The sequence below is a fragment of the Oncorhynchus kisutch genome, linkage group LG16, assembly GCF_002021735.2.
Source record: "Oncorhynchus kisutch isolate 150728-3 linkage group LG16, Okis_V2, whole genome shotgun sequence".
NCBI classification, from domain to species: domain Eukaryota; kingdom Metazoa; phylum Chordata; class Actinopteri; order Salmoniformes; family Salmonidae; genus Oncorhynchus; species Oncorhynchus kisutch.
The window spans coordinates 37,087,043-37,112,352 of NC_034189.2; the positions used below are offsets into that span (position 1 = coordinate 37,087,043).

Below are 25,310 nucleotides of genomic sequence, written 5' to 3' on the forward strand. Positions count from 1 at the left end.
GGGGGTGAACAGGCAGTGGCTCGGGTGGTTGCTGTCCTTGATGATCTTTATGGCCTTCCTGTGACATCGGGTGGTGTAGGTGTCTCGGAGGGCAGGTAGTTTTCCCCCGGTGATGCGTTGTGCAGACCTCACTACCCTCTGGAGAGCCTTACGGTTGTGGGCGGAGCAGTTGCCATACCAGGCGGTGATACAGCCCGACAGGATGCTCTCGATTGTGCATCTGTACAAGTTTGTGAGTGCTTTTGGTGACAAGCCGAATTTCTTCAGCCTCCTGAGGTTGAAGAGGCGCTGCTGCGCCTTCTTCACGATGCTGTCTGTGTGGGTGGACCAATTCAGTTTGTCTGTGATGTGTACGCCGAGGAACTTAAAACTTACTACCCTCTCCACTACTGTTCCATCGATGTGGATATGGGGGTGTTCCCTCTGCTGTTTCCTGAAGTCCACAATCATCTCCTTAGTTTTGTTGACGTTGAGTGTGAGGTTATTTTCCTGACACCACACTCCGAGGGCCCTCACCTCCTCCCTGTAGGCCGTCTCGTCGTTGTTGGTAATCAAGCCTACCACTGTTGTGTCGTCCGCAAACTTGATGATTTGAGTTGGAGGCGTGCGTGGCCACGCAGTCGTGGGTGAACAGGGAGTACAGGAGAGGGCTCAGAACGCACCCTTGTGGGGCCCCAGTGTTGAGGATCAGCGGGGTGGAGATGTTGTTGCCTACCCTCACCACCTGGGGGCGGCCCGTCAGGAAGTCCAGTACCCAGTTGCACAGGGCGGGGTCGAGACCCAGGGTCTCGAGCTTGATGACGAGCTTGGAGGGCACTATGGTGTTAAATGCCGAGCTGTAGTCGATGAACAGCATTCTCACATAGATATTCCTCTTGTCCAGATGGGTTAGGGCAGTGTGGTTGAGATTGCATCGTCTGTGGACCTATTTGGGCGGTAAGCAAATTGGAGTGGGTCTAGGGTGTCAGGTAGGGTGGAGGTGATATGGTCCTTGACTAGTCTCTCAAAGCACTTCATGATGACGGAAGTGAGTGCTAGCTCAGTTACCTTAGCTTTCTTGGGAACAGGAACAATGGTGGCCCTCTTGAAGCATGTGGGAACAACAGACTGGGATAGGGATTGATTGAATATGTCCGTAAACACACCAGCCAGCTGGTCTGCGCATGCTCTGAGGGCGCGGCTGGGGATGCCGTCTGGGCCTGCAGCCTTGCGAGGGTTGACACGTTTAAATGTTTTCCTCATGTCGGCTGCAGTGAAGGAGAGTCCGCATGTTTTAGTTGCGGGCAGTGTCAGTGGCACTGTATTGTCCTCAAAGCGGGCAAAAAAGTTATTTAGTCTGCCTGGGAGCAAGACATCCTGAACCGTGACAGTGCTGGTTTTCTTTTTGTAATCCGTGATTGACTGTAGACCCTGCCACATACCTCTTGTGTCTGAGCCGTTGAATTGAGATTCTACTTTGTCTCTACTGACGCTTAGCTTGTTTGATTGCCTTGCGGAGGGAATAGTTACACTGTTTGTATTCGGTCATGTTTCCAGTCACCTTGCCCTGATTAAAAGCAGTGGTTCGCGCTTTCAGTTTCACGCGAATGCTGCCGTCAATCCACGATTTCTGGTTTGGGAATGTTTTAATCGTTGCTATGGGAACGACATCTTCAACGCACGTTCTAATGAACTCGCACACCGAATCAGCGTATTCGTCTATGTTGTCGTCTGACGCAATACGGAACATATCCCAGTCCACGTGATGGAAGCAGTCTTGGAGTGTGGAATCAGATTGGTCGGACCAGCGTTGAACAGACCTCAGCGCGGGAGCTTCTTGTTTTAGTTTCTGTCTGTAGGCAGGGATCAACAAAATGGAGTCGTGGTCAGCTTTTCCGAAAGGAGGGCAGGGCCTTTTATGCGTCGCGGAAGTTGGAATAGCAATGATCCAAGGTTTTTCCGGCCCTGGTTGCGCAATCGATATGCTGATAAAATTTAGGGAGTCTTGTTTTCAGATTAGCCTTGTTAAAATCCCCAGCTACAATGAATGCAGCCTCCGGATATATGGATTCCAGTTTGCAAAGAGTCAAATAAAGTTAGTTCAGAGCCATCGATGTGTCTGCTTGGGGGGAATATATACGGCTGTGATTATAATCGAAGAGAATTCCCTTGGTAGATAATGCGGTCTACATTTGATTGTGAGGAATTCTAAATCAGGTGAACAGAAGGACTTGAGTTCCTTTATGTTGTTTTGGTCACACCACGTCCCGTTAACCATAAAGCATACGCCCCCGCCCCTCTTCTTACCAGAAAGATGTTTGTTTCTGTCGGCACGATGCGTGGAGAAACCAGCTGGCTGCACCGTCTCCGATAGCGTCTCTCCAGTGAGCCATGTTTCCGTGAAGCAAAGAATGTTACAGTCTCTGATGTCCCTCTGGAATGCTACCCTTGCTCGGATTTCATCAACTTTGTTGTCAAGAGACTGGACATTGGCGGGGAGAATGCTAGGGAGTGGTGCACGATGTGCCCGTCTCCGGAGTCTGACCAGAAGACCGCTTCGTTTTCCCCTTTTTCGAAGTCATTTTTGGGGTCGCCGGCTGGGATCCATTCCGTTGTCCTGGGTGAAAGGCAGAACACAGGGTCCGCTTCGCGAAAGTCATATTCTTGGTCGTACTGATGGTGAGTTGACGCTGCTCTTATGTTCAGTAGTTCTTCTCGACTGTATGTAATGAAACCTAAGATGACCTGGGGTACCAATGTAAGAAATAACATGTAAAAAAAAAAAATGCATAGTTTCCTAGGAACGCGAAGCGAGGCGGCCATCTCTGTCGGCGCCGGAAGTGAGTCACGGAAACACCGAAACTGCCCTAATCTCTGTGTTTGGGGACAGAGCAGTAACCTTTCTATAGGCAGTGAAGTCCTATCACCTATATTGGACACATACAGGTAGGTCCCTCCCCATTTGGGACTGTTTGCTTTGGTTCTAGGTGAATACACCTAAGTTACGGGCCAGATGATAACAACCAACTATCACTAGGTGGTTTCATGGTTTTCTTGTGAACGCTGTTTACATTTACAAGGACAGCAAGCAGCAGGAGTTGTGGTTTCACCTTTGACAGAGATTTCACTGTCATGCCAAAAGAACAGGGAAAATAATGGAAGGAAGCGCATAAGTGAAGTGTTGTGCATATCACAACAAAGACGTATGCAATCTTAAATTGACCCCTACCTCCTGTTCACCTTTAGAGTTCTGAAAGAACTTCTAGTAGTTCCACCTTGAAATAGTCTAGATTGAATTTTTGTTGTTATTGCGTACTCCTATCCAGTCCTCACAGATCTCCACAAGTGTCTATCTAGGGCAGTTACTATTTTTTGTAAGGGGGCCACTTTGTCAGAGGGCCGCACAGATTGTTGTAAGTTTTCTTTCAATATCTTTTGAGAGCAATTTCAGAGCAATAGAGCACATGCAATTGTTTTGTTTTCCAGCACTTCACAAATATATACATACACACATTAAATAGGCTACCTCACATGTATTTGACCCATATTAAGGGTTACCTCAGTAGTTGGATGAGTGAAGATGTCCCTTCTGCTCCCTGACTGAATTAAATGTATAGTCTGTTGCTATCCTTGTGAGGCAATCCAGGTGTGCATTGGTCAGTCTGTTTCTCTGTTTTTGTTTCACAATGTTCATTGAGTCCTTTCTCTTTCCCTCGTATGTTTGGGGTGCCGGAAGTGCACATAGATGCCAGATTTGACCAGTCAATATTATTAGAAAAAAATAGAATATCCTCTCGTGTTTGTACCTGAAGGGGCAGTAAACATAAAAGTAACTCTCTGAATGACTCATTTTGAGGGAAGTGGACCCAAACACGCAATTTGGCAATTTCACTTAAATCAGTGCTTTTGTCAAGTGCAGTACTAAAACACTGCTCCATGGTTGTCAGTAATCAGTTGCTTGCTGATGTCTTCTATGCCTATTGTTATGGTCGAGTCTCTGAGAGTTGCAGTCCCTTAATCTTAAGGATGTGACCCCCCTTTTTTTTCCACTTTTCGCCTGAAATAACATACCGAAATCTAACTGCCTGTAGCTCAGGACCTGAAGCAAGGATATGCATATTCTTGATACCAATTAAAAGGAAACACTTTGAAGTTTGTGGAAATGTGAAAGTAATGTAGGTGAATTTAACACATTAGACCTACTACAAGATAATACAAAGAAAAAAAAAACATTTTTTTTGTACCATCTTTAAAATGCAAGAGAAAAGCCATAATGTATTATTCCAACCCAAGCGCAATTTAGATTTCGGCCACTGATGGCAGCAGCGTATGTTTGAAGTTTTAGACTGATCCAATGAACCACTGCATATCTGTTCAAAATTGTTTACCAAGACGGCCCAAATGTGCCTAATATGGTTTATTAATCCAGTTTCAAGTTCATAATTGTGCACTCTCCTCAAACAATAGCATGGTATTATTTCACTGTAATAGCTACTGTAAATTGGACAGTGCTGCTAGATTAGCAAGAATTTAAGCTTTCTGCCTATATCAGATATGTCTATATCCTGGGATGCAATGTTTTGTCTGAGGGCAAAAAACATTATTTGACAATCTCCACGTCTGAAGGCCTTCTTGTTTCTTGCGAGTACCCAAGCAATCTCATATGTTGCCTGACGTTTTCTCTGCAACAGTGCTAGATCTGTCCATTTGTTGTTCTTTGACCTGTCCTTTTGAGTTGCGCTATTGTTGCTTTGTGGCGGATATGTTTTGTCCAAGTGGCCATGGTGTGACTGGAAATTTGCTTGTTTAAAACAATTGACTGCCTTCTGGCAAATAAGACATTGAGCTCGTCCCATCATGCAGTACAATAATACTTGTCTGTCCATTTCTCTTGGAACTTTCTGTGTTCTTCTCGAATCGACCTGCCATTTGCAGATACATTTTAGTTTTCTCCTGGTTCTCCGATGGTTGTTCGTTCACAGCTGCCACGTTGTTCTCCAGCTCTTCCCTCTCATTTTCCTTGTCAATAGATTTACGTTTCTTTTTTTACAATAAATCGTTCCATGTCTACCAGACTGTAAAATTAACTTGTCGCAAACTGATATGGGTCAGTCGCTGTAGCTGTGCAGTTGCCTTCTATTTCGGCAAATGTTCTATTTGGGGATTTGTTCAACAGCTGCGCTATACTTCCATCTATCTGCCGTCCAGGGAACAATAAATATATTCAATGAAGTGATTCAGGCCTGCATTAAACACATTGATTTGAAATTGTATCATTGTTATGAATGGAAAATCACTGTGATCTGCAAATTAAGGGTACCACTGGTCTAGGGGGTAGGGGCTGGTTGACTTGAGATGTCGGCTTGATTGTCAGTCTTGACAATAAATGTTATTAGGGTAGCTGTGTGGTTTTGTTTATGAAGGATCGCATTGCAACTTACATCGGCAGGCAGCTGTGTGGCCACATTATTTTGAAAGCCAAAGGACTGTGTTCGCTGTGTTCTTTGGGGCTGATGTAGCCTGGGTTGTGTTCATTAGTTCCAAACGTTGTGCAACAAAAACATGTAAATGCACTTATTATTTGACAAATCCAGGTATTCCATTCCCGTTTTACTCCATTCCCCTTCCATTTGGTGCCTACTGAACACGACCCAGGCTTTGTGTACGTAAACATCAGTCATGGTTTAAGTTTTCCATTGATTGTGGGGGACCATCTGTCAGGAGGAGCTGGTGAGTGTCCCAAATGGCACCCTATTCCCCATGTAGTGCACTACTTTTGATCAGGGCCCATAGTGCTTTGATTAAAAGAAGTGCAATATATGGGCAATAGGATGCCATTTGGGATGCAAACCTGGTGTCATTTTAGTTTCTCTTTTTTGAACGGCAGATGTGAGTTCAGTGTTCCACTTTTTCTCTGAGGCCAGGGAGGGAGAAGAGTGGGAGTAAAACAAGAGAGAGACTGCATGTCTGAGAGAACTGCAGCGCACAACAAAAACCACACATCTTACAGCCACTGCATGGTTTTCCCATTCACTACTTTTGTTTAAAAACAAGTTCTCTACCTTGTCTGCTCCCATATTTATCTCATCCTCTTCCCTTTCATGTCACAGTGAAAGTAGTTTTTAGTGGTAAAAAGGTACCACCTGTTAAAAAAAATAATAATAATAATCCCCCTACCCCTTTCAAATATACAAAAAGAATGGAAAGGCCTCTGTGTGCAAGGCGCTATACAGCAGGGACAAGGAAGCCAAATATAACTCCCTCTTGATTTTCATGTTCCAGTGAAAGTAGTGAAGCACATGTAGAAGGCCCTCTGCTCTGCCACCCACCACATGTCCCTAGGCACAAAAGGCAGCCCTCGAGCCACACAAAGAGCAGCAATGCCACTGAGATGACGGGTGTAGGCTTACCCAGGATGTGTTACACCCAGAGGGGGTGTGGGGGGCACTTCAAAGATATTCATAACTTACTGTGATAAAGAGCTGGTGGGGGGAGGGCAGGGAAACCTGTGACTGGGCCTGCTGATAAAGGAGATATCCCTGCTGCCAGTGCCTTGGGCAGGGTTGGGGGTTTGGTAGTGGGCGTGGTAGGGGCCTGCGAATGGCAGCTGGCGCCATGGTGCCCGACCGAGTGCTACCCTCATACAAACCGGAGCCCACCCTGCTTTCCTAGGCGTGAGTTTCCCCAATTGTAGTTTGCCCTGGTACATGGCCTCTGTCTCTTAGGTCCCTTAGGGTTCATATAGCATTTTCTTGACCTTTTGAGGACAGCTGCAGCTGCTATTTTGGAACAAAGGCAGCCAGCCACCCGCCTGTCTGCCCTAGATCCCCCTCCTATGGACAATGATGGAGAATGACATTTTCACTGACCAATTGTTCACAGAAATGAACAAAATCCAAATCTAGATGACTCAATGAAATGAACAAGAAAATCAATATATTTTTAATTTACATAGTGTTATTTGATACTGTAATTCACATGTGTCGTTTTTTATTTCTTTGCACTAAGAAATGAACAGGGGTTCTTATCTGGATGTTTTAAATGGATCGGCAGCACACATCTGTGGGTCCATGTCTAGATCATGTTTTCAGACTCTTAAAGGGCTGGTGTTCAGACTCTCTGTTCTGTCTGTCTGATTGGAACAGGCAGAAGGAGGGCACCTTTGCCCGTGTTGAGGGGAATGCAGGAATACATCTGGGTTCTCATTTAGCAGGAGCGCTCAAGCGATGCCATGCAGGCCGCACAGGAGTGATGAACAAAGTGAGGCAGAGGCAGTATTGCCCCACAATGAAAGGAAATGCTCTCTCCCCCCTCTACCCTGTACATCTCTCTTCTCCCCCCTCCCCCTCTTTCCCTTCCTCCCTCCCTCTCTCCATATAGTGTCATTATAAGCAGCTTGTGTAGTTATTAATCAGTCAATAGCATGAAAACAATGGTGGTTGATTTTAAAGCTTCCGCATGCTTAGGTTTGGCTGGTCTGATGTTTCATGCTTTGAAATATAATATATTTCCCGTACTCACAAAAAGCTTATTTCTATCAAATGTTGTGCACAAATTTGTTTACATCCCTGTTAGTGAGCATTTCTCCTTTGCCAAGATAATCCTGACCGGTGTGGCATATCAATAAACTGATTTTAAAAGCATGATCATTACACAGATGCGATCTAGAAGAAAAATAAACGCACACCTATTAAGACGAGGTGCTGGCTAGCGGAGTAGAAACTTGAAAATAAAAGAAAGCGGCACACTCTTGGAGCTCAGATGCAAAAATGTAATACCAATGTTTCGACAGCCAAGCTGTCTTCATCAGGGTATAATCACAAACACTGCGGGATGACTCGTTTATATGGTGTCAAAAGACACAGGTGTGTTATCATGGCCAGGAGTGGCCTAATATCATTGGTTAATAATCAAATATTAAAATGTCATACAAAGAACAGCATACAAACAAATGGATAGCATACGATCATGGATTAATTTGACTATACAAGTTTACACACAATTACAATGGCATTATTTGGAAACGATATATTGATATTTTTGTTCTATGGAGGGGTGAAGCAAAACAGCTCCAGGCGTTCCATGCTTTTCTTAACTCCTGTTCTGAGCATCTGAGATTTACTATGCAATCTGATACACGTCAAATCAGTTTTCTTGATCTTCTGATTGTGTGAAGATAATGTTCTATACACTGATCTTTACAGGAAACCTACTGATTGTAACAGTTTGTTGAGGGCTGATAGTTGTCACCCACTTCCCTTAAAAAATAGTTTGCCCTACAGCCAATTCTGTCGAATCAAAAGAATTTGTAAAAAACAGTCCGATTTCGACAGAAATATGGCTGAGACGCAAAGAAAGTTCAAGGAGAGGGGCTACAAGAATGATCAGATTAATATTGCCATTGAGAAAATTCAAAACAAAACGAGACATGACCTTTTTCAAGGTCAGTCTCGCAAAAAGACGCATTCTTGCGTTTTAACTACCCGCTATTCAAAGTGCTCTGAACAAATTAAGGGAATTGTTCACAAACATTGGCACATCCTAAAATCCGATGATAGTCTCGGTAATGTGTTTTCGGACCTTCCCTTGGTCGTATTCTCGCGGGGCAGAAATCTCAGAGACCAATTGGTAAACTCTGATTTACCACCCCAAGATATTCCTGAACAACGTCTATTTGCGCCCCTACTGGATGGAAATTACAAATGTAATGGCTGTGCTCAATGCAATGGCACTTATAAATGTAGATCCTTCAAACACCCACAAACAGGGAAAACGATCCCAATAAAAGGTGTTATTACGTGCTCCACTAAGGCAGTTATTTATCTTATAACTTGTCCTTGTGGTAAAAATTATGTAGGTAAAACAGCGCGAATTAAAAGTACGTATCTCAGAGCATCGTAGCACCATTAGGTGTAAAAACTTTACTTATCCAGTTGCGGCCCACTTCTTGGAGGCAGGTCACTCGATTTCGTCTCTGCGTTATATTGGCATCGAACATGTCACCCTCCCTAGGAGAGGGGGTGACCTTGATCATTTATTGTTAAAACGAGAGGCTGTCTGGATCTTTAATTTAAAGACCCTTGCGCCCTTCGGTCTCAACGTAGACTTTGATCTGAAGCCATTCTCATTACACAGATGCACCTTGTGCTGGGTACAAAAGACCCACTAAAATGTGCAGTTTTGTCACACAACACAATTCCACAGATGTTTTAAGGGAGCGTGCAATTGGCATGCGGACTGCAGGAATGTCTACCAGAGCTGTTGCGAGAGAATTGATTTCTCTACCATAAACCCCCTCCAACGTTGTTTTAGAGAATTTGTCAGAACGTCCAACTGGCCTCACAACCGCAGACCACGTGTAACCAGTCCAGGACCTCCACTTCCGGCTTCTTCACCTGCGGGATCGTCTGAGACTAGCCACCCGGACAGCTGATAAAACTGTGGGTTTGCCCAACCAAAGAATTTCTGGACAAACTGTCAGAAACCATCTTAGGGAAGCTCCTGTGTGCTTGTCGCCATCACCAGGGTCGTGACCTGACTACATTTCAGTGTCATAGCCGACTTCAGTGGGCAAATGCTCACCCCTCGATGGCCACTGGCACACTGGAGAAGTGTGCACTTCACAGATGAATCCTGGTTTCAACTGTACTGTGCAGATGGCAGACCGCGTGTGGGCGAACAGTTTGCTGATGTCAACGTTGTGAACCGAGTGCTCCATGGTGGCGGTGGTGTTATGGTATGGGCAGGCATAAGCTACGGACAACGAACACAATTGCATTTTATCAATGGCAATTTGAATGCACAGAGATACATACCGTGACGAGATCCTGAGGCCCATTGTCGTGCTGTTCATCCGCTGCCATCACCTCCTGTTTCAGCATGATAATGCACGGACCTATGTCACCAGGATCTGTACAAAATTCCTGGAAGCTGAAAATGTCACAGTTCTTCCATGTCTGGTGAGTATGCAGGCCATGTCACACATTGAGCATGTTTGGGGTGCTCTGGACCGGTGTACGACAGCGGGTTCCATTTATCCAGCAACTTCGCACAGCCATTGAAGAGGAGTGGGACAACATTCCACAGGCCACAATCAACAGCCTGATCAACTCTGAAGGAGATGTCGTGCTGCATGAGGCAAATGGTGATCACACCAGATACTGACTGGTTTCTGATCCACACCCCTACTTTAAAAAAAAATGTTTAAGGTATCTCTGACCAACAGAGGCATATCTGTATTCCCAGTCATGTGAAATCCATAGAATAGGGCCTAATGAATTTATTTCAATTAACTGATTTCCTTTTATTTTTGTTCAGTGTAAGATAACACAAGAAATCTGTCATTAATTTAGACATTTTTGCATAGGAGATCTTAGTCACGCAATTTTACATCTAAGATGTTTGGTGCAGTATTTCTCAAGTGAAAAAATGTGCATGGAAACGAGTCATATAGTTGAATGACAACAAAACACTTAGTTGAAGAAGCCCTACTGTTGACCAATGACCAACGAAGGGGCGTAGACTTCGGCTCTGAACTTCAGCTTGCCTCGAGAGGAAGAAAATGCTTGCAACCACCCCAAAAAAAAACTTACCGAAGACCAAAATGTCGTCATCATATACAGTTGAAGTCGGAGTTTACATACACCTTAGTCAAATACATAAAAAAAAAATCACAATTCCTGACATTTAATCCTAGTAAAATTCCCGGCTTAGGTCAGTTAAGATCACCACTTTATTTTAAGAATGTGAAATGCCAGAATAATAGTAGAGTGATTTATTTCAGCTTTTATTTCTTTCATTACATTCCCAATGGGTCAAAAGTCTACATACACTCAATTAGTATTTGGTAGCATTGCCTTTCAATTGTTTAACTTGGGTCAAATGTTTCGGGTAGCCTTCCACAAGCTTCGCACGATAAGTTGGGTGAATTTTGGCCCATTCCTCCTGACAGCTGGTGTAACGGAGTCAGGTTTGTAGGCCTCCTTGCTCGCACACACTTTCTCAGTTCTGCCCACAACATTTCTATAGGATTGAGATCAGGGCTTTGTGATGGCCACTCCAATACCTTGACTTTGTTGTTATGCTTGGGGTCATAGTCCATTTGGAAGACCGATTTGCGACCAAGCTTTAACTTCCTGACCGATGTCTTGAGATGTTTCTTCAATATGTCCACATAATTTTCCATCCTCATGATGCCATCTATTTTGTGGAGTGTACCAGTCCCACAATATGATGCTGCCACCCCCGTGCTTCACGGTTGGGATGGTGTTCTTTGGCTTGAAAGCCTCCCCCTTTTTCCTCCAAACATAACGTTGGTCATTATGGCCAAACAGTTATATTTTTGTTTCTTCAGACCAGAGGACATTTCTCCCAAAAAATATGATCTTTGTCCCCATGTGCAGTTGCAAACCGTAGTCTGGCTTTTTATGGCGGTTTTGGAGCAGTGGCTTCTTCCTTGCTGAGCAACCTTTCAGGTTATGTCGATATAGGACTCGTTTTACTGTGGATATAGATACTTTTGTACCTGTTTCCTCCAGTATCTTCACAAGGTCCTTTGCTGTTGTTCTGCGATTGATTTGCACTTTTCGCACCAAAATACATTAATCTCTAGGAGACAGAACAAGTCTCCTTCCTGAGTGGTATGACAGCTGCGTGGTCCCATGGTGTTTATACTTGCGTACTATTGTTGTACAGATGAACGTGGTACCTTCAGGCATTTGGAAATTGCTCCCAAGGATGAACCAGACTTGTGGGGGGTCCACAATTTTTTTTGTATTTTTTTTTTCCCCCGGTTTTGGCTGATTTGCTTTTGATGTTTCCATGATGTCAAGCAAAGAGGCACTGACTTTGAAGGTAGGCCTTGAAATTCATCCACAGGTACACCTCCAATTGACTCAAATGATAATAGCCTATCAGAAGCTTCTAAAGCCATGACATCATTTTCTGGAATTTTTGAAGCGGTTTAATGCCACAGTCAATTTAGTGTATAAACTTCTGACCCACTGGAATTGTGATACAGTGAATTTAAAGTGAAATAATCTGTCTGGATTCGATTGTTGGAGAAAATTACTCCTCATGCACAAAGTAGATGTCCTAAACCACTTGCCAAAACTATAGTTTGTTCACAAGAAATTCAAGGAGTGGTTGAAAAATGATTTCTAAAGACTCCATCCTAAGTGAATGTAAACTTCCGACTTCAACTGTATGCACAAACCGTTTCGGATAGGAAGCATGCGGATGCCTTTAGCCTGTCCTCAAAGGCCCCCCTCTGTTAGCTACAGGCAGATGGCCTCTGCTTGCTCCTACTGTGGTCCAATCAGTGTTGCCATTAGTGTCATGTGACAGGATGTTGGAAATTGACTGTAACCTGAACTCCGTTTCCGTTGCAAAACGTTTTGCTAGGCTTTGCTCTAACGAGTGATCCAGGTCTGAAGTACAGAATGGCTGCATTCCAAAACTGAAAAGGTCTCTCCTATGGCCCATCTCTTTTACCTTAATGATTCTTCAAGGCACGGAAGCTCAAGAAGCAATGAAGCCTTGACCCATGGCCAAGTCAGAGTAAGCATTATGGCTGCTTTCCCACCGTTATGGTGGGAAAGCAGCCAGGCCTAATAACCTGAAGGTTGCACTCTTCCATATTGCTTTCACCAATCCAGTTCGGGAAACGAGATCACATGTTTTTATTTTTAGCCTAGTCAGTCTATTCTATTGGTTTCAATTGGCAGTTTTGATGCCAAAGGGCGTGGATGTAGCTTTTGATGGCCTTTAGATTATTTTCGAGGCAGGGCACAATCTAAGAAGACCCAACGGACCAAATCTGTGGTTTAGTTGAGGTGTTTGAGCCCAGCCTGTGCTGGGTTCTCCGATCTGGTTGTGTCCCAAATGAGCTCAATGGTGCCCGCAGGAAAGGTAGTGGGAGTAAGGTGCCATTTTTGGGATGCAGTATGTCCTCTTTCCCTCCAGGGAGAAGTTCTGTTCTGAGTGACTTCCTATGACCCCTGTGATGTTTTCTTCGTTGCCATGGAAACAGGCTGTCTCCCATCAGCCAGGTGGGATAGACGTCATTATCCTTCCCATCCTGTGTGCTCGCTGCTCTCCCCTCCCAGAGTTCAGCTGGTTCTCATGGAACACTGAGAGCAGCACTGATGTGTGTTTATGTATGGGGTGGTAGAGAGAAGCCAAGATTGACATTAGGAGGTGAGGGAGATGAGGAGAAACACACACCCTGTCAGGTTCTGACTGTTTGTTGTGTTGATATGGAGTGGTAGAGAGGAGCCAGGATTTGCCTGAGATTTGCGTTTGTCTGTGTGTGTGTGCGAACTCTGTGAACTCTAGTATCAGGTCATTAGCGGTGCAGATTAAGCTAGCTCTTCCATTCACCCCACTGTGAAAGTCCTCCACTATTTATCTTGCCTGTAGTTTTTTGTTTTCTCTGTTTCCCCTGAGTGGTCTCTTGGTCACATTCCTTTTAAATCCTCAGGGAACTGTTTTTGTCCTATGAATACATGCATTTTTGTAGATGTGTGTTTGTGATTCAAGAAAATATGAGTGGACAATTGTCTTTCTTTGCGACACTGCTCTTTTCTATTGGGGTTGTGTGTGTGTGTGTGTGTGTGTGTGTGGCTATGCTCAGCATGTATTTGTCTTGGAAGAGCTGAATGGCTGTAAACAGCCTTTTGTACTTTTGGCACTTGGAAGATTCTCTCTTACCATTGAATCTAGACATTAGCTATATGGGTGATGTTCAGTAAAGTTACACTTTAGCAAAACTTTTTGCAAAGGAAATTGACAAGTTCAGGTAGTACCCTTTTCCACATTACAGAAGCCAGATTTCAAGCAGCAGCTCCATACTTCTTGCCAGACAGAGAACTGATACTGGTTGTAAGGGCGGGGTTGGTGAAGGGTGTGTGGGTTCTGTAGGTGGCTATTGATAATTTTATTGGATTCCTCATGTCTTACTCATTGTTGGGAAGAATTACATGCTGACCAGACTGGACACGAGCGTCGCAAAATAAATTCAGAAATCCATGTTATTCAATTATTGCACCCACTCTGCTCGCGCGCGCCAACGAGCGCCTGCTATGCCAAGGGCTAAAATAGAATCCGTTCTATTTCTGCCGCAGATCGCACCGCAAGTCCTGCCTCTCCCATCTCCTCATTGGTTTATAGAAGCAGGTACCCACATGCCATCTCCTCATTGGTGATACCCACGTGGGTGACTGAAAGACGAACGGGGTCAGTGGCAGTAATGCACCTATTTTATGAAAGTTGCCAATCGCATTATAAAGTCAAGAGAAGAAAAAGCCTGGAAGGAAGAGAGATGACTAGAAACGATTCAGTTGACCGTTTTATGTGTGGATTAATTGTCGGAGTAGAGGACCTTGTGCATTTCAGGTAAAATAACAACTCAATGTTTTATATCCCAAGACAAATTAGCTAGCAACAGCAAGCTAGCTAAATAGGACAAATTAGCTAACTAGTTAAATTGCCGTACATGTTTCATGCTTTTCGACCTGTCCCCAAATTAATATCATCGGCTCAGAGTTCGTTTTGATATTTTAACCTGCGTGTCTTGATCGTGTTTGGTGTAGAGGAACAAAATACATTTATGCACAATAGCGCACGATAGCCGGTTTGTGTTCTGTGTTATGGTCCAAATCGGATGTTATGTACTGTATTTATTTTAGATTTTATGAATCCTATACATTTTAAAATTGCCAATTTGGGTGCAATCAATCAGCTTTAATTTCTCAGATCAAATTATATTTCAACAAAATAAGGTTTCAGGAATGATGGTCTCATCCGTTTCTAACTACAGAAACGGTTTCAGAATAATCTTAGATGGTGGGTGACAAAATCCTCTTGTCCTTTTTGAGGTGGAATGACTGGTCTGTTGTAAGTTTTCGTTTTTTCCACTGAGTCTTTTATAGCATTCTCTATATTATGAGCTGAGACTGGGCTCAGTATAGAATAGAAAACCTCCATTAAAGATGTACAACTTGCCTTCACTTTCTTGGCTTTCCAGGCCCAGATGACCTATTTAAAACATGCAAGATGCATTACACACATTAATCTCTTCACATCCGTTGTGGAATAGAATTCACTTTACAGATGTGGCGAATGGCCATACGGATGGGAGTGATTTTTATTTTGTTAGGATCCCCGTTAGCCGGCGCCAATGGCCACAGTTAGTCCTGCTGGGGTCCGACACACAGCGAAAACGACATTGGACAGAAGACTTTACAAGTGACATGCATTTAAAAACATTAACATGTATTGTGTGTGTTTTGCATCTATCAGTTACACATGTCAGTACGCACACACAAAAAGTAGATCAGTTGTGCCGTGAGGTGTTGCTTTATTTGTCTTTTGAAACCAGGTTTGCTGGTGAAGTCCACAATCATCTCCTTTGTTTTGTTGACGTTGAGTGAGAGGTTATTTTCCTGACACCACACTCGGAGTGCCCTCACCTCCTCCCTATAGGCTGTATTGTCATTGTTGGTATTCAAGCCTACTACTGTTGTGTTGTCTGCAAACTTGATGATTTGAATTGGAGGTGTGCATGGCCACGCAGTCATGGGTGAACAGGGAGTACAGGAGGGGGCTGAGCACGCAATGTTGCGGGTCCCCAGTGTTGAGGTGAAGATGATGTTTCCTACCTTCACCACCTGGGGGCGACCTGTCAGGAAGTCTAGTTCCCAATTGCACAGGGTGGGGTTGAGAGCCAGGGCTTCAAGCTTAATGATGAGCTTGGAGGATACAATGGTGTTTGAAAGCTGAGCTGTTGTCAATGAACAGCATTCTTACAAATGTATTCCTCTTGTCCAGGTGGGATAGGGCAGTATGCAGTGTGATGGCGATTGCATCGTCTGTGGGCCTGTTGGGGCGGTACCCAATTTGAAGTGGTTCTAGGGTGACAGGTAAGGTAGAGGTGATATGATCCTTGACTAGTCTCTCAAAGCACTTCATGATGACAGAAGTGAGGGCTACAGGGCGATAGTCATTTAGTTATCTATGCCGCCTTGGGTACAGGAACAATGGTGGCAATCTTAAAGCATGTGGGGACAACAGACTGGGATAGGGAGAGAGAGAATATATCTGTGAACGCCAGCCAGCTGGTCTGCGCATGCTCTGAGGACGTGGCCAGGGATGCCGTCTGGGCCGCAGCCTTGCGAGGGTTAACACGTTTAAATGTCTTTCTCACGTCGGCCACGGAGAAGGAGAGCCCACAGTCCTTGGTAGCGGGCCGTGTCGGTGGCACTGTATTATCCTCAGTGAGACAGAGAAGGTGTTTTTAGCTTGTCTGGAAGCAAGACGTCGGTGTCTATGACGTGATTGGTTTTCTTTTTGCAGTCCACAATTGTCTGTAGACCCTGCCACTTACGTCTCTTGTCTGAGCTGTTTAATTGCGACTCCACTTTGTCTCTATATACTGACTTTTCGCTTGTTTGATTGCCTTGCGGAGGGAATAACTACACTGTTTGTATTCGGCCATATTCCCAGCCAACTTTCTATGGTTAAATGCGGTAGTTCGCGCTTTCAGTTTTGCGCGAATACTGCCATCTATATGTAGGCTCTGTATAATACTGTATGTTTCCTTGAATTTGTTCTGGACCTGTGAGAAGAGTTGGAAGGCAAAACAGCGGCTTTGTCTCAATATCCCATGCCTTCATCCTTAGTGTGCACATGCACACTCCCCATCATTGATCTAAATGCATTGCATTGGTGTAAGCATTGGCTGGAGGGAGTTTCCACCATTGTTAAATCCATGAGGAGAAGTGTGCAAGTGTATGGTTTAGGAGAAGGGTGGAGAATCGGGATGCAGACAGCATCTCCCTGTCACATTGCCCATTTTACAACGAGCCAAGGGAGGAGGGTCGACGCACATCATTGAGCCAATAACCTCACTAGGGGTTTTCCTCAACCTTCAGCTACCTCAGTAGTTAGAAGACTGATGGCAGTGGTTGGGAACTGGGTCATTTCCAGTGGGGCACACCGTCACATAAAAAATAAAAAATAAAAAGCGTTTTGAAAAGGAAATTGAGCGTTTCCTATTGGACATGTCCAAGTGGTCCCTCCCTCCCTGTTTCAATCTGTTTCCTTCAGTTTGGTGCCTAGTGATAATGAAAAAGACCCAAGTGATCGGATGGAGAGAAGAGAGAAAGAAATGAATAAAAGCGAGATGTCTGAGCAAGACCGTGCTGCTCTTAGTGTAAGTGATGTCATCTGGAAATGCGTGCTTGTAAACTCTGAGGTCATTCTCATCATTTTTCCTCAAGTCATTTGACCAGTTTCACACAGTCAACATCTGGAACACTTGGCTGTGTAGCAGTTTCACTTTGTAATGCTTTGCAGCTTTAATACCAGTGAACAAATAGCTTTTCGACAGAAAATGAGGGTTTCTTATTGAACAAGTTCAGGTAGTTCCTCCCTGTTTGTCTGTATTTTTTAAAACATTTAGTCCCTCATGAATGTGACCCTGGTATACCACTGTAGCCCAAACTTCAGAGGGAGTTATATTGGTCAATGTCTGAATGTTAAATGTTATGCAACAGCGTGCTGTCACAGGGCTTTGAATAAAGGTGGACCAGGCCAATAGTCATTTCAAAAGGTTTCAACTGCTTTGGCTAGCCTACTGTAGATATTTCACTTCACCTTACGCCCCTCTCTCCAGAAAAGAGATGGTGACTCGTATCAAACCAACACTTGTAGCTTTAGTCACTCACACTGGAGGCACATGTGAGTGTTTTACCACTCACACACAGTCATCGTGCGTGTGCATGCACTCATTTGTTTCTCTGACGTGTGTGTGTGTGTGTGTGTGAGAACAACAGCTCATGTTGTGTGTGTGTGTGTGTGTGTGTGAGAGAGTGGCTCACTCTCACGCACTCTCATTGACTAATACCCTGCCTTACCGAGTCCAACTCCCTGACTCACCCGCTGGGCTGACTGGGCTAATCTCTTGGCTGGGGCCTGGTTTGTTGTGTAGTGATCCTGATTACACACTGTCGTGCCAAATGTAGTGCGGCCTGGTTCCAGATCAGTTGCAGAGCTTGTCATCCCTATTGGTTATATGGGGCATCAGAGGGCTACTCACAAATCCAGGGTCAGCCAACATGAACCTGTTGTTGTAACAAGTGAAGTTTACAGAGTGAGAGAGTCAAGGCCCATATTCATTAATCTTCTAAGTAGGAGTGCTGCTCTTGGATCAATTTAGCCTTTTCTGTCATAATGGACCGGGAGGGCCTGATCCTAGCGCTCCTAGTCTGAGGGGTCTTTCACACCAAATTGGATTGGCGCAGATTTTCTGAACTCTGGTGCATTTACCCCCTTAGTTCAGTGTGAACACTATCCGCACTCAGGAGTGAACTAAACAACTCACGCTGTTTGATAAAAAACGGACTTAAGATCAGCACAACTTCACCCTAATCCAGTGATGGCCATGCATTTCTCTGGTTATGATGACTCGTGCTCTATGGTCACTTGTGATTTGCTCTTCTGAAAGACTTAACCTACTCGTCCTCTTAAGCCTCGTTCACAATACCCTTTACGTTTACACAACATGTGAAGTGTTATATCCAGCCGTTGAAGAGGAGTGGGACAACACTCCACAGGCCACAATCAACAGCCTGATCAACTCTGTGAAGGAAATGTCGTGCTGCATTACCTTAAAAAAAAGGGATGAGTGACCAACTGATGCATATCTGTATTCCCAGTCATATGAAATCCATAGATTAGGGCCTAATTTATTTATTTAAATGGACTGATTTCCTTATGACTTGTAACCAGGGCTGTTGCGCTTGATCATATTACCGCCACACCATATAGTCACGGTAATTAGGCTTCTCCAAGCTCTGATGCTGCTGATGGTCATTAGTAGTCTACCAAACTTGCTAACTGCCTGGTACTCAGCACTCTATTGTCCCTCTAATCACACTGACATCAATGCAAATGTATTCAAAAATCGAATCAAACACTTAATGAGAGCTTATGTTGCACAACATTTCTATAGGCTATGCAATTGTGTGAGAAAACAGAGTGATGGCCTCTACTGAATGGAGGAGGAGGATCCCATCAGCTGTTTTATAGGTTTACTATATTTATTTCTCAACTTCCCTAATATTAAGCACATTGCTTATATTTATAACCGGAGTATAGCCTCCCTGACTGGCATGAAAAGGAATTACGGGAAAAGAATCCTACTTCCCCTATTTAAGTGCATAGGTGATATGCATTTTCCCCCCGCTCCCCCTGTTTCGAGACCGGACCCATATTATGTACCTTTCTAAGTTAAAACAAACTTTACACAACAATATTTATTATTTGCAAAGATGAGATTAAATGAATAGTCTGATGGGGAGCTATTAGCCTATCACTTGTGAATGATGCCCAGCATAAGACAGACTAGCCCATAGGCCTATATGATTTGTATCCCGACTAAAGTGGCCAAAAAACGAATAAAAATGAAGTACATTGATCCTCTTTACAAGGGGTTTAGAGCCTAACTGGCATACATAAGCAGCACGTGCGTTTCAAGTTTGGGGAAGATAATGTTCACCATAAAAATGCACCTTTTTTATAATACATTACATGCTTAATTGTATTTGCGGTCACTTTTGATAATGGTGTTTACCCGCTAATGTTACGCTTATAATGTGAAGAAATAGCCTAATACTTTATCTACATTTTTTATCTAAATGTTCTGATCTGTTGTCAGCCACATTACATAAAGTTTTTTTTAATGCGAGTGGTTGTATTAATTTGGGATCTATTGGATCCCACAACTGTCCCATGCTTTGTTTGGAATATGTATTTCTTGCACAGAATACAATAGGTTGACTTTTGTACTATGAGGATAGTAGATTGACATAGCCTAGTGCTTTTGCTGTTCGTTAGGGATAATCATCTTGTTGGCTGACGAAATGTAAATGTGGACAGTTCTTCCAATACCTTCAATATGCACCTCGGAATTGGATAATATTGGCAGGCGCAGTTGCGTCCCCGATGTGTCGGTCTTCACTTGTCTGTGAGAAAGACCCAATCACGCGGAGAGCGCGCAGCACCCAGGGGGTAGGGTACAACAAAAGCATATATGTTTCTTAAGGTGCATTACGGCCACAAAGGAGATACCGCCGGGAAATTCGAGGCATTATCAATTTCTTGTCAAATTGTGAATGAGAGACTGATGAAGTGTGTACAGGCCTGCGCATAAAACGAAGCAGAGCTCATGCCTTTTATGCAAGTTTTTTTCAAATCATCATTAGTTGCATCATGCAGCCTTAAAATGTATTAAAGTCAATAATAATTGTAGAACTAAGTTACATTAACTCTAAATTGAGCATATAAGAGTACCTATTTCTTTGTTAACCGCTCAACACAGAATAGCCGCATGTGCGCCCTCCCTCATCGCTTGGAGAAAATATGTATATTCTATTCAGCTTTGTTAAATTGCATTCTTCATACGATACAATAATGCCACTGAATTCTAAGCTAATCTTGTCTGCTAAATGACCTAGTGTAGCGCACAGCCATTTAGCATAGCCACATCAGGACCTAACATAAGAACAACTCAGAGTATGCTATTCTGTTCTTCTGAAATAGTCAACATTTTCTTCATATCATGTTTCTTTAGACTTGTCTAAAATGTATTTATTGTGAAGGTGTAGGCTTTATTAAATGGATTTATTAGACTTTAAAAAAAAGTTGATGTGCCAAATGACTGCGTCAGTGTGGAAGCCAGGAGATGCTAAATGTGTTTATGTTAATTAAAGGTCAATTACCGTGGTGACTGACAGCTGGTGCTTGACAGTCACCAGCTGACTACATTTCGTGACCACCCCAGCCTTAACTGTAACTCTGTAAAAATCTTTGAAATTGTTGCATGTTTTTTATTATTGTTCAGTGTGTTTATCCTGTCTCATTTGAAAAGGTCATATTTTGCAATCTTCCAAAATAATGTGATCTCTGACAAGCGACGGGTTCTCCTCCATCTTGCGTTAAACTGTACAGTTGTCCGCTCACTAGCGGGGCAAGAGTCCATGTAATGAAATGCGGCACAATATAAACTGAGCATTAGTTAGAGAATGCATGAGGCAGTGTGATGGATGTACTAACTACTGCGAATGCAATGTGATCTGTGGGGTGGAGGTCACCGGTTTGGACGTGTCACACGCACACACACACACACACACATGTTTTTGCCTCCTACTGCTTTCGTGGTGGGTAATGTCCATTACTGTACCCGCTCCCAATTTCTCTCTCACTTTCCTCTATGTAACAATACACGTTTTTATTATCCTCTGACATCACCTCTGCATAGTGCCCTCTTTCCCGCTTCCTGCTCAGACAGGAAATGTGGGATTGTGCCAGAGCAGGAAGTATGGGTGGGAGAAGGAAACACCTGTATCCCAGGGAGATTTGAATATACAGTACAGGAAGTGGTGTTTCCCCTACATTTTGTTTTTTTGGTGGAGCGCAGAAGCCTACACTAACATCAACACTTGTCTGAATGGAAATCAACAGAGACCAGATGTGCAGCCTTAGTGGCTGTAGGGGATTTTTGAGATGTTTTTCAACCCTATCCCAAATAGAGGACTTGATTCTCTAACCTTGGCTTTGGCTCTTGAAACTCAACTCCTGCACTTAGAATACACCCAGTGTAAGAGATTGACGATTAAGGTCCTGCTCTTTTGGATCCTGGGAGAAATGTCCACTCCCTACGCACACATCCTCCCTCTCTAGCACCTGGGATAATGATGTCACACTTGTTTACTTCCTGTGTGCTGAGAGAGAAGCGGCAGCCACCTTGGGCGTCACTGCTGCTACTGCAGCGCATACAGCTGTTCAAACCTACATGTCACCTCCAATACAATGTCAGTGTTGACAGACACGCATAATTACTGGGCAGATATCACACAGAGAAGGCTTGATCACTCACTGTAAGTCAAGCTGAGTGATAGTATCAAAAACAGACGCTAACACTGTGTGTGTGTGTGAGAGGTGTTTTCATGTCTGTGTGTGTATCAGACACACACGCACCATGAAAGAACACACCCCCTGTGTTTTGAGTGGGAGCCACATGCTTCGTGTGGACAGTCCATCTGCACAGTTGTTCTACAAAGGGACAGCTGAGGCCAGCTGGGATAGCGAAGGCTAGAGTGTGTGTACTCCCCCGAGGCAAACAAACACCCACTGTGTGGCCCTGTTCACCACACGAGTCAGCTAATTTTCACACCAGCCTAATGGTCCATCTATGTGATTTCATTTGAATCATGTTGAACATAATGTTTAACATATGAGTCAGTATTAAAAACAAAAATGTATACAGTACCAGTAAAAAGTTTGGACACCTACTAATTCAAAGGTTTTTGACTATTTTCTACATTGTAGAATAATAGTGGAGTCATAAACTATGAAATAACGCTTATGGAATCATGTAGTAAACAAATCAAAATATATTTTATATTGGAGGTTCTTCAAAGTAGCCACCCTTTGCCTTGATGACAGCTTTGCACACTCTTGGCATTCTCTCAACCAGCTTCACCTGGAATGATTTTCCAACAGTCTTGAAGGAGTTCCCACATGCTGAGCACTTGTTGGCTGCTTTTCCTTTACTCTGTAGTCCAACTCATCCCAAACCATCTCAATTGGGTTGAGGTCAGGTGATTGTGGAGGCCAGGTCAACTCATGCAGCACTCCGTCACTCTCCTTCTTAGTCAAATAGCCCTTACACAGCCTGGAGGTGTGTTTTGGGTCATTGTCCTGTTGAAAAACAAATGGTATTCCCGCTAAGTGCAATCTAGATGGGTTGGTGTATCTCTGCAGAATGCTGTGGTAGCCATGCTGGTTAAGTGTGCCTTGAATTCAAAATAAATCACTGACGGTGTCACCAATAAAGAACCCCCACACCACCTCCATGCTTCACGGTGGGAACCACACATGCGGAGACGATCCGTTCACCTACTCTGCGTCTCAAATACAGCGGTTTTTGACCAAAGGACAGATTTCCACCGGTTTAATTTCCATTCCTTGTTTCTTAGGCCAAGCAAATCTCTTCTTATTATTGGTGTCCTTTAGTAGTGCTTTCTTTCCTGATTCACACAGTCTCCTCTGAACAGATGATGTTGATGTGTCTGAGGTGCAGTTATTTTCATGATCTTACTCTGGGTCTTCCTTTCCTGTGGCGGTCCTCATGAGAGCCACTTTCATTATAGTGCTGGATGGTTTCTGCGACTGCACTTAAAGAAACTTTCAAAGTTCTTGAAGTTTTCCAGATTGACTGACCTTCATGTCTTAGTAATGGACTGTCATTTTTTCTCTTTGGTTATTTGCCATAATATGGACTTGGTCTTTACCAAATAGGGCTGTCTTCTGTATACCACCCCTACCTTGTCACAGCACAACTGATTGTCTCAAACGCATTGAGAAGGAAAGAAATTCCACAAATTAACTTTTAACAAGGCACACCCATTAATTGAAATGCCTTCTAGGTGACTATCTCATGAAGCTGGTTGAAAGAATGCCGAAAGTGTGCAACGATGTCATCATGGCAAAGGTTGGCTACTTTGAAGAATCTCAATATAAAACACTTTTTTGCTTACTACATGATTCCATGTGTTATTTCATAGTTTTGATGTATTCACTATTATTCTACAATGTAGAAATAAAGAACAGATAGAGGAAGACCGTGGGGAAAGAGAGAGGTTGTGTCAAAGGGCATTAGGCCAAATTCAAACCTATCCCAACACTAGACGTGTGCTAGAGGTTGACCAGCCAGGCCATGAGTCAGCATTATTATTTATTTTTTTACACAAGCCTAATCTTCCATCTATATGATTCATTTGAATCATGTTTAACATATGGGTCGTCATTCTTTTTGGACATGAGACACATTCGTCTGAATCAGCATACTGGACAAGCCTGGTGATAAGTGAATCATAATGTGTGTCAGGGTTTTGATTAGCATTGTCGTTTTTGTTATGTGACTCAATGTGAATATCTGCCCGTGGAAGTGCGTTGCTCCTCATTTAAATGTGTGTGTGTTTGTCACAAGCTACCCTGCCACAGTGCATGTGTTAGTTTCTAAGCTTGATGCATTTGCTCAACCCAGTGTACCTTTCTATGAGCGCTCCACACCAGGCTTGCTCTGAAGCTAATCCCTGTGGCGGTAAGATTGATCCCTCTCTGTGTGTGTGTGTGTGTACAGCGACGCAGTCCATGTGATTTCTCTACAGCACTATGAGAACAAGCGTCATCGATCCACAGTTTCCTTTTTTCACTCAGTAATGGCCCTTGCTGAGCTGAATTTCAGCCACCCTTTCTGTCTCCACTTTAAAACAAAAATAGATGGTGAATCAAATCTGCTTCATATTCTTTCTTCTCTTCTCTCCAGGACATAAAAGCTTGGTCCTGACTGTTGCGTTGGCTTCATTTGACCTTAGTGGGACAAAGGGAGAGAGACACCAGAGGTAAGATGCACTTTTAACACCTTCCTTTAGCTTGATGTTTAGTCAGTTGCCAGCCACCGCCACATAGCTAGGTGGTCGTGGATGTTAGTTGATGACATGGAAAGACGACACAAACTAATCTGCAACTACCAGGCTAGCCAATACATTGGCTCCTCTTGCAATTCTTTCGATACTTTCTGACCCCTGTTGTTATTGTATAATAATAATACGGACATTTTAGAAGATGGAACCCACAACCCTGGTGTTGCCAGCACCATGCTCTAGCTCAGTGAGCCATTGGAACCAGTCATGGACACTTTATCATGGCTGTACCAAGACTCTGACAGAATCTCCACAGTGAGAGGCTCTTTGCGCATAGAAATATAATTACTAGAATGGCCATTCCCATTCAAGTCAATGTTCTGTTATTCTATTCCAATGCTCTTGCTCCATGTGTGGTGATTTTTTTCTGTAAGTTGAAGAGCAGACCCAGGAAAGATGGAGGCCAGACAGGGGAGGGAGTTGGGAGAGAGGGGCTGCGTTTCATCCCATTAACATGTTCCCTCCCTTCTGCCCTCCATACACTCCCCTTCACAGATCTAATAGGACTGTATATTTGAAAGCAATATGGTGGAAACTGGGTGGAGTCGTTTTCTCATTTTATTTATTGAACCTTTATTTAATTAGGCAAGTCAGTTAAGAACAAATTCTAATTTACATTGACGTCCTAACCCGGCCAAACCCGGACGATGCTGGGCCAATTGTGCGCCGCCCTATGGGACTCCCAATCACAGCCGGATGTGATACAGCCTGGTTTCAAACCAGGGACTGTAGTGACACCTCTTCCACTGAGATTCAGAGCCTTAGACCGCTGCGCGACTCGGG

General features: G+C 43.8%; 1 protein-coding gene across 4 annotated transcripts in view; it reads left to right on the plus strand.

Moving 5' to 3' along the window:
• The window catches only part of raph1b (Ras association (RalGDS/AF-6) and pleckstrin homology domains 1b), an 80,510-nt gene that overhangs the window by 4,607 nt on the left and 50,593 nt on the right, over positions 1-25,310 (plus strand). For all 4 annotated transcript variants that reach the window (XM_031792315.1, XM_031792316.1, XM_031792317.1 and 1 more), the window contains exon 2: positions 24,371-24,446. The gene's annotated coding sequence lies outside the window, so the exon portion shown is untranslated. The remainder of the gene's footprint in view (positions 1-24,370; positions 24,447-25,310) is intronic.